The sequence below is a fragment of the Cupressus sempervirens genome, chromosome 3 (genome assembly GCF_028749045.1).
Source record: "Cupressus sempervirens isolate cs-2001-9-10 chromosome 3, ASM2874904v1, whole genome shotgun sequence".
Classification (NCBI taxonomy): Eukaryota; Viridiplantae; Streptophyta; class Pinopsida; order Cupressales; family Cupressaceae; genus Cupressus; species Cupressus sempervirens.
The window spans coordinates 465,886,584-465,898,791 of record NC_143120.1 but is presented as its reverse complement, the minus strand read 5'-3'; the positions used below and the strand labels follow the sequence as shown (position 1 = coordinate 465,898,791).

At 33.6% G+C, this 12,208-nt stretch overlaps 1 pseudogene across 1 annotated transcript in view; it reads left to right on the top strand.

The window, feature by feature from the left end:
• The window catches only part of LOC149567140 (histone-lysine N-methyltransferase ATX4-like), a 154,419-nt pseudogene extending 148,218 nt beyond the window's left edge, over positions 1-6,201 (top strand). Inside the window, exons 19-21 of the transcript XR_016362350.1 lie at positions 5,121-5,195; positions 5,296-5,396; positions 5,478-6,201. The product of XR_016362350.1 is annotated as a histone-lysine N-methyltransferase ATX4-like (transcript). The remainder of the gene's footprint in view (positions 1-5,120; positions 5,196-5,295; positions 5,397-5,477) is intronic.
• Positions 6,202-12,208: the final 6,007 nt, after the last annotated feature.

The window sequence follows — 12,208 nt, the reverse complement described above, 5'->3', positions numbered from 1 at the left end:
AAGTGGTAGTAAGAGTATTTCATCTGCGTGTAGGAAGTTGGGTGAAGGGTGGAGGCCGTGTGTAGAGTGCAGTTGAAGGATTTGTAGTCATCATCATGCCACTGGTTCAAAGGGCAAGAGTTCTAAGAAACGGGTGAGGGAGTCCAACGGGTGGTGTATTAGGGGAAAGAGAGGAGGGCAACCTCACAAAATGGACGTGGAAAAGCGGTCGAACTAGGTGAAGGCACTCTCAAGGGTGGGAAGGAATCTCGAGGAAGGAGCTCTCTGAGGTGCATGGGGAAGAGGTCCTGGTCTCCACAATCAAAACTAAGGGAGATGCGAGGAGGAGGGGGAAGAGAAACAGAATCGAGGTTGTGGGCGTGGCTAAGGGAAGAGGGGGGAGGGGGAAAGGGAGGCTTGACTGGTAAGGCTGAGGTGGGCATGACTGGGGAGGGGAAGGTGGGTGACTGTAAAACGACTTACAGAGGGAATGAGAAAGGAACATGACAAGGTGTAGTCCACCACACTTGCACCCGCACAATGAGGCCAACAAGTGAACAAATTGGAACCAAGGAGGCAAGGAAGGCCGTTCAAGATCATTGAGTCCATGGATATCAAAGCCAAGATATAAAATAATAATTTAATAAATATATGTGTGGAAAAGGGGATAGACTCATTTAACTATTAATAAAAGTAATAACTCTAAAAATATATAAAACAGTCAATATCAAACATATAAGTTTTTTAGGTATGTAGCTTTAATTAATTTCTAATCAGTAACCATAAGATAATAATTTTTTATTTGATTTTGTATATCAAATTAAATTATTAGATAATGATATGAATAGTGTAATATAATTTATATGTTAATGAAATAATTATAATACATTAATTATATATAAATTAAATATAAAGAAATAATTAATATTTATATAATAATTAAATTATTAGATAATGATATAAATAGTGTAATATAATTTATATGTTAATGAAATAATTATAATATATTAATTATATATAAATTAAATATAAATAAATAATTAATATTTATATAATTATATATTATCATTAATATAAAAAATATAACGACTGATTAAAAATAATAATGTAATGATTATTATAAATTTTAATGATATTATACATATTTTCATTTATCACATTATTAGACATCTTATCTTGAAAACTTACAATAGAAGAATTTCACATTATTAAAAGAAAATTAAATTTATATTAATATATAAAAAATTACACTTTTAATACAAAAGCATTAAGACAAATTCCAAATGCATCTCTTATTTAATTTTAATTTTAAATATCAAAAGCTATATAAAAGCTATATTACCTGTTTATATAATCTGTCTGGATTTGCAAGAGAGAATGAAAATTGTTTTATGGATATCTTTGATATAAATTTGAATAGAAAAAATGTTATGCGAGTAACTATGTTTATTTCTTTATATTTGTTTTTAATTTTTAATTTATATATATAAACGTTATTTATTTTCTTTATTATGACTGTTTCTTTTATTTTAATCTATTTGAAATTTAATTTAAAAATAAATAAATTTGTATTAAAATATTTAAAAGCTACGCAGTTTCTTTATAGGTAACTTGAGGCGTGAATTAAGATCATCAGTAACTGGTAACTCAAAATTACTAGTATTTAATATTTATAGTATTTAATATTTACAGACAGTAATGATGCACAAATGTCCAACTACTATTTATTATATAGGTCAACAATTATTAGGTCACGACTCACTATGACAAAGAGTGTTGAGTTAAAGATAAAAAACAAAAAAAAAAGAGACGTCTGAATAACAGACACATATATTCAGAAATTTTACAGAGAACGAACAATACAAGTTTATGGTAGTTCATCCAAAATTAGACTACGTCCACTTTTCAAATAGAGGATATCCTATTCTTTATCTCTATACAATATTGCAGCTACAGCATTTCATTTTAACAGTAGTTTCTAAACATACATCATGGAAGAATAACGATTGGAATACAGACAGACAGCAATCACTAAATAAGAACAGAACTGTTACAAGAGTGAGGCTTCATTGGACACTGGACCACTCTTCTTGCTTTACGACCTCTCAAAATTTGTTATACGATATATAAAATTTGCAAGAGAATAATAATTGTCTTATGGATATCTTTGGTATGAATTCAACATGAGATTCAGATGCAGAAGAACTTTAAAGCAGTTTGTCATGCATGCATGGCGGCATCATCTCGCTCACTCGACCCATCTATGGCCTCATCTCACTCTTCGACTAGTTTTTAATCTTGGCTGTCCTTATATTGACCGTGGGTGAGGATGGAGTGGCCGCACCCCCGGTGGCGGGAAACAGATATTCTTACCATCCCGGTAGAATTCAATTACTAAACGGAAAGAGAGACATGATCATGATAGCTAGCTGCCCCGAGTTGCAATTGAATACCCATCCTGAACCCGCGATAGGAAAGATGTGAACAACCGGGTAACCGGTCGAACACCCTTCCTTGAACTCAATTAAGGAGTTTTTATGCCCCGTCCACTACCCTTATTATAGTTGGCATCCTATCTCCTATGGGTGTTACCCTCTGTTCTTGTTCACTGGACTTGGCATACCGGTTAATTGCGCTTCGCCAGGCAAGCAAAAAGATTTACTTTTGAGAGAAGATTTTAAATTGAATTAATGAGTTCTTATTATAGAAATCCTAACAGGGACAACTTTGTGGAAATCTGAGTTTTGACTTGATCTTCATTTGATTGTTTATTTTCATTGTGGAGGAGCATAAGTAAGCTTATAAGTCACATGTTGTTGCTCCAATAAATACAAGATTTGTAAGCAATTTTTCTTAAAAAAACTTATAAATAAAGGCGCTATTAAGATCAGAGAATACATTATTATAGGAGTACATAAGCAGACTGGAACTCAGGAAACATCATTTGAAGTGACTGCATTATTGGTTAACTCTATTCCGTGAACGTTCAGATTCTTCTAAAACTTCTGTTTAAGGTTTGCTGTTATTAATTAGGGCTTGCTTCTACTGATGTTTTCCAGAATGATGTTTTATGCACGAAGTTAGTTGCCTCAGTTGCATCATGGTTTCATTCGTGGAGTCGTGTTTTTTGTAGTTTTCTCTGGTCGCGAAAGTGATGTCTCTTCCATTTTATATTGTGTGTGAGCCTTTAATTTTCTTATGTTGCTGTTTCTTTTTCTTTGTTTAGGGAGGCTGCTTACCACGATCAAGTTCGTATTAGTATCCTGCAAATCGATTGCAGATCTTCAACTATATTTTACATCACGTCTGAATCAAATTAGACATTTTAGCATTTGTTAGAAAATAATAGTCATTTAAACATTCAGGGTTATGATCTGTTTGTAACCATTTTAGCAAGTTATTGTTGGATTTAATTTAATCTTTTGGATTCAGTTTACTATTCCAACAGGTTGGGAGCCTGATTCGATTGACCACAGCTTCTTATAGTAGAGTAGAGGTCACGAGAACCACTCTCCCTACAGCCTGGGTGATACTGGAGAGCATGCAAACATCGTCGGTGACATTAAAAAACTTGACTGACGTACTGTATAAAAAAGACTACCACCCAATTTCCATAGTTTATAAAAATAAATAAGTCTACATTTCCAATCAGAAACAATTTTTTAATATATTCTATTTCCTAATTGCCTATTTTATTATAGAGGTGTGAAACTCCGAACCTCAGTGACAAAGTTTCTCTATTGTTGCTCTATTGTTGCTTTGATAAGATCTGATTAAAAAGTAACGATAATCTTTTCGGAGCTGGACTGTCGTTAATATGCCATGACGATACTTCGTCGTAGTCTCTTTTCATATGCAAAGTGATGTATGCACCTTATATATTAATCTTCCATTTTTTGGGTTTGCTCTGTATCATTAATAATTTTTTCATTTATAAGTGTGCATAAACTGTAGGAAATAGTTAAAATATAAAGAAAATTGAGACAGATTATAAAAAGATAGTAAATTCTATTTCCATGAATCATGATAATAAGTAATTTGATTGTACTTGAGAATTATTATATTTTTAAAGATTTTAATTAGCATAAATAATTATATTTAAATATAGTATTATTAACTATATCATAGACTTTTTATATATTTTTTGTACGTGTATAATTAGTCAACTTTTTGGAGCATGATCTAGGTTTATTTTAATCAAATGGACTTTTTGGAACATCACCTAAGATTATTTTTACTTATCCCTTTTTGGGATGTCTGGAGCACGGGGGTTAAGGAACTAAAATGGTCCCTCTCCATCCCATTTTTTTGGGGCTAAAGATATGTTTTAAACAAGGATCTAAAGTGGAGACATTTTCTAGAAGTTTCCTTTCCATTTAAATCCTGTAGGGTTGGCCTGCCATCAACAACATCACTATGAGATCCCCATGCCCCCACAAACTCAGGCCTTAAAACAAAGCAAAAGAAGCCAACTCAGAAGGCAAGACCCCCATCTTTAAAAATAATTCGCGCTCCAAAAGTAAAAATGAAGTTTGTTTTGGGTGTCTTTTCCTTCTAAATTTTCAATAATTTATTTTCATTTAGACTTTTGTGCACATATATACAGATATATCCTCCCCGCCATTTCAAAAAATTAGGAAATGTTTTACTGTCCCCAAAACACTGTTCCTGTATCCTCATGTAAATGGAGAAACATTCAGCTTAAGAAACGCTCTACAAAATGTAGACCAGGTTTTTATTTCATTCGAATATTAAGAAGGCGTGTAACCTTCAATGGGGATCGATATTAAGGCCAAATCTCTCTTCGGTGAGTATTCAGGTTATTTAACTGTTAAACTAATTCATCCAGTGAGCAGATTGGAGATATTTTTCATTCAGCTTCCTAATTATAGTTACCCAGAGATGTAGGGTTACTGGTGTCTATACACGGACGAGGATTCCATCCAAAGCAGCGCGTGGGAGTAAATGAATAAGGCTATAGCTTATTAATAAATCAATGTAGTTACTAGAAGTAATGGATCGAAAAACAAGGATATGATTCATGTTCCTAAAAGGATTTTCATGGTAACCGGTTATATTACATTAGCTGAATCTTACCAACTTTCTATGTTTTGACATTAGCCTTTTGTTCAATCCTGCAGCTTTTCAAGATCAGTGAAGAAATTGTCATTGATGCTACTGAAATGGGGAACATGGCACGTCTTATCAATCACTCCGTAAGTCTATTTTTATCCTTTCATAACTTGGAGCTTCTATTGAAAAATTAAGATTACAGATTATAGATTACAGCTTACCAAGTAAACTATCCCATGGCAGTGTGCACCAAATTGTTATGCAAGGATAATGGTTGTTGAAGGCAATGAGAGTCAGATTGCACTGATTGCTAGGAAGGATATTGCAACTGGTGAAGAGTTGACGTAAGTTTTTTAACTCTTGCTTTCATTGGTATTGACTATTTGCCTTTGTAACTACATTTATTATTACACCTGGTTATGCAGTTATGACTACCAGTTTGATCCAGAGGATCGTAAAGTTCCATGCCATTGTGGAGCAACTACATGCCGTAAATTTATGAACTAGGATCTCCAAGAAGTATCCATAATTTAAATGCTGCTTCTTTCATTCGTATTTGCTTCATGTGCTTATTTATCTCATTTGTTGTAATAAACATGAGTAGCCATGCAACAAGCATAGGCTCTGTTACCTCTATTTAGTTGACATGCAAATACCCCAAGGTATTATAGTTAAAAATAACTGATTCTCATTGATTTGGAGAGCTTGCCAGATACATTGCTTTTCAATATATCCGGTAGTACCTCATTTTGATTGGAAGAGGTCCAGAGTTCTCCCCGGATAATATGCCATGCCATTTGAAATTCTCTTGGCATTATATGCAGGCTCTGTATATCTTGAAACTTCTGCTTGCTTACTCATTTTCAAAAGCTGCTTGGTACTGGAGAAATTGTAGTCTAAGTTAGCCCAAAAATGTACAGTTTGTCAAATCTTCTAACAGAGGGCAGTTCGAGAACAAGCCCATTATATATGGGTGTAATTACTTTTTCCAACTGCCCGGACAAGGTTACAATGACAATAGGCCTGCCCGCTTTATTGCAGGCTCGTTTTCGAGTTCTGGGTTGCTTTATCCTACAGGAGATATGAGCTCAGGTTATCTATTTACAAATATACTAATTTAATTTGAGTAATTTATTATAATTTTTCTTACATGCATTTCAATTTACTAGTAGAGTGCTTGCAATTTATCAACTTAATTTACTGGTGAAGTTGAATGGCTCACAAAGAACCCACCAGGGATCAAGTTTTGCTGAGTGCAAGGGTCAAAGACATCATAAAGGATGAGGTTGGGATTGTGCCCCGGGCAAATTTGGCAGCGTGGATGCTCCCTAGTCCTTGGCTCTTAGCCGGAGAGGTTTCAGGGGCCGTGGGCCTGTATCGGATACCTAAAACTTGTTTGTGGATGACCTCCATATATATTTTTAAAAATCTATATAAAATATTATTTTTTAAATTTACAATTTTCATTTAAAATAATATCAAATTAATAAATGTTAAATTATTTATATAGTTTTAGGTCTAATACTTGTAATACTGAAGAGAATTTTATCTCTATACATATGCATATATGTGTATCATATCTATATATATGCATATATGTATAGACATATGATAAATGTATTAAGGATATAAAATTGTAATGAAAATCTGGTTGTAATAGATAGTGGAGAATGTCCATCAAAATAAGATCTTATCAATTTGTTAGATGAACTTTTAAACTTTGTTTTTGATTAGGGGCAAAATTGTGTCACTTCAATTTAATGCAGTTTAATTTAACATTGTGTGCAAAGTCAACTTGTTTTCTTGAAATTAGCCTATTAATCAAGATATTTATTTGACAACTCTTGCATCTCAGAATTTGTTCACCTCGTCTTTAATTATCTAGAATTATAGGAAGGGATGTATTTGTAGAGCTTGCTAATAAAGGGTCATTTTCTCTCTAATTCAATGACTTTGGAGAAAAGATTGAAGGCAATAAGCGACCATACAAACTACCTATATGTTGCCTTTAGATAGTAGAATGCATTTTAAAGTAATATATCTTGATTGGTACAGTAACAGAACTCATAAAAAAAGGGTTTGGTCAGAAAAAACATTATGCCATGTGCAACACTTGCATTGTTTATTCCAAAGGACAATACATGGAGGATGTGCACTAATAGCCAAGCAGTTAAAAAGATCACCATTAAGTACCGATTTTCTATTCCTAGTATAGAGGACATGGATGAACTAGTAGGGACCAAGTACTTCGTCAAGATTGATCTACGAAGTGGATACCACCAAATCCACATTCGTAAAGGGTATAAGTGGCAAACAACTTTAAGACTAGGGATGGTTTGTACGTTTGGATTGTTTTGCCATTTGGTCCTTCTGATGCACCTAGTTACTTCATGCAGTTGATGAATATTGTACTATGACCTTACGTTAGTAAGTTTGTGGTAGTTTATTTTGATGATATATTGGTTTTTAGCAAAAGAAAAGAAGACTTACAACACTTGAGGATCATCTTGGGTGTACTAAGGAAAGAGAAGCTCTATGCAAATTTCAAGAAGTGAAGATTCATGCAAAGTAGTTTGACTTTTTTGGGCTTTTTCATTTTTGAAGATGGTGATCAAATGGATCCAAAAAGAGGTTAGGGAAATTGTAGAATGGCCTAGTCCTACCATCATAACAGAGATAGAAGTTTTCATGAGTTGACAACTTTCTATCAAATATTTATTCAAAATTTTAGTAATATTGTATCACCCACAACAAATTACATTAAAGGAAGGAAATTTAGATGCACAACAATTTTTGAGGAGTTCAATTTTTTAAAGAAAGAGGTAACTGGATCTCCTATAGTGACACTTTCAAATTTTGATAAGGTATTTGAAGTAGAATGTAATGCTTCCAATGTTTGAATAGGTACTATTCTTAGCTAGGCAGGTAAACCAATAGCTTTTTTTATAGTGAAAAGTTAAATGATGTGAGGAAGAATTATTCCACCTATGATTTGGAGTTTTATGCAATGATTCAAGCCTTAAGGAATTGGAGACATTATTTGGTTTCACAAGAGTTTGTATTGTTTACAGATCACATTGCCTTGAATTAGATGAACACACAAAACAAATTGAAAAATAGGCATGCCAACTGGGTCTCTTTCTTGTAGGGGTATACCTTTTTTTTGAAGCATAAGTCTGGGAAAAAGAATCAGGTTCTCGATTCCCTAAGTAGGCATGTTGCACTATTAACTACAATGGAAAATGAAGTAATTGGTTTTGGTGCCATTAAAATTTTGTATGAGTTTGGTGATGATTTTTGGGAGATTGCAGAACAATGTAAGGATCCACCATCTAGTAATTCAAATCATGAGTGATGAATATTTTATACATGATGGTTACGTCTTTCAGGGAAACAACTTTGTATATCAGTTGGCTCTATGAGAGGGAATATTGGCAAAGATTTTCACAAGGACAAGACAAAAAGCCTCAATAGAAGATAAGTGTTATTGAATGAAGATGAGAAGGGACATCACTAAGTATGTGACATGGTGTAGAGTCTATCAAGTGGCTAAAGGGCACTCCCAAAACACATGCATGTATACACCATTACCAATACCCATCGAACCATGGACAAATTTGAGTATGGATTTTGTGTTTGGGCTTCCCATCTTGTGAGGTATTGATTATGTTTTGTTAGTTGTTGATAGATTCTCAAAGATGGCTCATTTTAGTGCACGTAAAAAACTAATGATGCAACCAGGTGTTCAAGCTTATTTTTCTCATAGACTATTCAACTACATGACATTCCAAAGACTACCACCTCTGGTATGGATACTAATTTTTTCATTTATTTCTAGAGGACCTTATAGAAGAAGATGGGAACCAAGTATCAGTTTAGCAATGCATATTTTCCCCAAATTGATGATCAAACTTAGGTAGTCAATCAGAGTTTGGAAATTCTGTTAAGGTACATTGTTGGAGAAAATACCAAGCAATGTTACTTTGCACTACCCTAGGTAGAGTTTTCTTATAATAGTTTTGTTAATAGATCGATTGGGAAATCTCCTTTTTATATTGTATATGGTTAGAATTCTCAAGGTGTTCAAGACCTTGTACAACTTCATGTGCAAGCATTTGTTGTGGATGTCAGTAGAAGACAAAATATATTGAATGCAGGTGATTTGGTGATGGTATACTCGAGACATGAGAGATTTCCTATAGGGACATATCATACCTTAAATACAACAAGATGTGTCCTTGCAAAATTGGCAAGAAGATCAATAATAATTCTTATGATGTTTGTTTACCAGATAATTTGGATACTTCTAATGTGTTTAATGTTTCTGATTTGTATGTATTCTTTGGAGAGTTTGATGAAACAAATAACATAGAAGTGTATTCTCATCACCAACTTCTAAGTGAAAAGGAATAGTTGCCCAAATTTTGGACAAACAAACTACATTCACATGGCATGGTCACTACAATAGGTATTTGATTCAGTGGGATGGATTACTAGAAACAAATAGCACTTGGATATCTGAGTGGAAGGTGATGTAGTTGGACCCCACAAAGTTGCAATAGTTCACAAACAATAACTTGCAAAAGTTGTGTTCTTTTCAACAAGGGGAGAATGATAAAGGGACTTCTGAGGGTCATTTTTTATTATTTAGAACTAGGCTTTTCTTGAAATTTTATAGGTGCCACCATCAGAAGAAATTATGGGGATTTCCAACTCATCTAGTTGTGTTGGTGGTTGTTTCAACAGTATTTTTTGGGAGCCAAAAATCTCATTTAGACTTCAAAGTTAACTTTTAGTTTTACTCAACATTTTTAGAAACTTATGTTTGTAATAACTTCAAAATTATGTCTCTAATTTTTAAATTAAGTTGACAATTCTTCCTATGAGTTTAGAGTAGCTTTAGGCAAAAATTTAGTTTTCTAGGATTTATTTTGAAAATGACCCAAAATGGTAAAATGGCAAAATTTGTGAAACTCTGCCAAAAAAGGGAATTTTTAATTTTTTTAGTTTATTTATTTATTTAAGGATTTGTTGAGGATTGTAGAGGCATTTGTTGATAAAATGGAAAACTTATCGAGTTTCAAAAATATGTGCATTTGTCTAGTTCCTTTCTTAGGTAATGAATTAGTATGAAGATCTAATTGTGTGTTGCATCATTTGGTATCAAAGTAGGAAGACAATTGTGAGAGGAAGAGGAAGAGGAAGAGGAGGTGTTACCCAAATGTAGAGAGTGATAAAAAAATATCTACAAAGGCAAGTTGAAGTACTTACATAACAATCAAATAATCAAGGAATACAAGGAGGGGATAACCTAATGTAGGAGCAAACCAAAGAGGTGTTGATCAAAATGAACAAGATAAATTGGAAGGTATGATCTTCAAAGAGAGAATGGTTAGGGCCTTATAGGGGAAAAATAAAGAGATCAAGATTGATGCTTTAGACTATGCAGGTAGTATTAAGTCAGAGGAATTGATAGATTGGATCAATGAGATGGGATAATTATTTGAGTGAAAACCTATGACAGAGAAAAAGAAGATGAAGTTTGCATGCACAAAATTAAAAGGACGTACAATGATATGGTGGGATCATGTCCAAAAGGAGCGAATGAGAAAAGAAACAAAAAAATTCAAGGCATGGAGTAAGATAGAGAAAAAGATGAGGGAAAATTTCTTACCCATAGATTATTCACAAACCCTCTTTTGCAGGTTCCAAAATTTGAAGAAAAACTTGTCTTCTGTGCAAGATTACATGAATGAATTCCACATGTTATCCATGCGTATAGAACAACAAGAAAATGATGAGCAAATAGTTTCTAGATATATGAATGGCCTAAATTTTTCCTTTCAAGATGAGTTATGCATTGTGTCAATAATATGGAGGAGGCTTGCCAATTAGCTCTAAAAGATGAAGGAAAATAGAATAAATAGTGCATCTAGAGGAATCGAGGAGGTCGAAGAAGAACCTTAGCCGCATTTCAAGGAGGTTTAAATTATGGTCAAGAAGAATCATCCCAAGATTTGACGAAACAATAGACATTAGACAATATCCTTAGAATCAAGAAAGAGATAGGGGCTTTAGAGAGGATGAGGTCATGGAAGCGAAAGAGGCTAGGAAAACCAAATACAACCTCTCACTTGTTTTAGGTGCGCAGAAGGACACAGAGCCTTTGAATGCTCAAATTATAACATGCCTTAAAGCAATCAAGTAGGAAAAAGTAGAGGGAACCTAGTTCAAACAAAAATCACAATGGAGGGGGTAGAGAAATAAGTTTGAACATACATGTGAGAAAATCTAATGATGAGGAGATCAATGATCATCCTAGAGAAGAAAAAGCTTCACACAAAGAAATCAGATGATTCATGGCTTCAAACCAATATCTTTAGGTGGAGAGATATGTCAAGTTATTATTGATGGGGGTGATTGTAGAATATGGTGTCTAGATAAATGGTAGAGAAATATCATTTTCAATGTGAGAAACATCATCGTCCTTATCGTATTGCATGGCTTAAGAAAGGAAACAAAGTCATAATTGATAAAATATATTTAGATATTTTATAAGGATGAGATATGGTGTGATGTTTTTCCTATGGATGTCTACCATATATTGTTGGGAAGGTCATCACAGTATGATAGGAAGATCATACGTGACAGAGAGAAATATATTTTGGGAGGATGGTTCTAAAGTGACTATTTTGCCTTTTAGGGATCAAAAGAAGAGTAAGACCATGTTGTATGCAAAGGAAGTTGTTAAAGAAATGAAGGTAGTGGGTTATTATTATGCATTGGTAGTAAAATAAGGAGAGGGAAAAGAAAGCTTAATATCACCCAATGCAATAGAGGTACTGCAGGAGCTTGATGATGTTGTGCTTGATGAGTTACTTGATGGTCTACCACCAAAAAGGAATATTCAACACCATATTGATTTGATTCCTAAAGCAACTCTACCAAATCAAGTAGCTTCTCGGATGAATCATATGCAACTAGCATAACTCAATAATGCAAGTAATTGAACTCACAAAAAAGGGTTTGATCAAAGAAATCATTAGCCCATGTGCAATACCTACATTATTAACTCCAAAGAAGGACACAAGGAGGATGTGCATTGATTGCTAATAAATTAATAAGATTACCAATAAATATTAGTTTCCTATTCCTT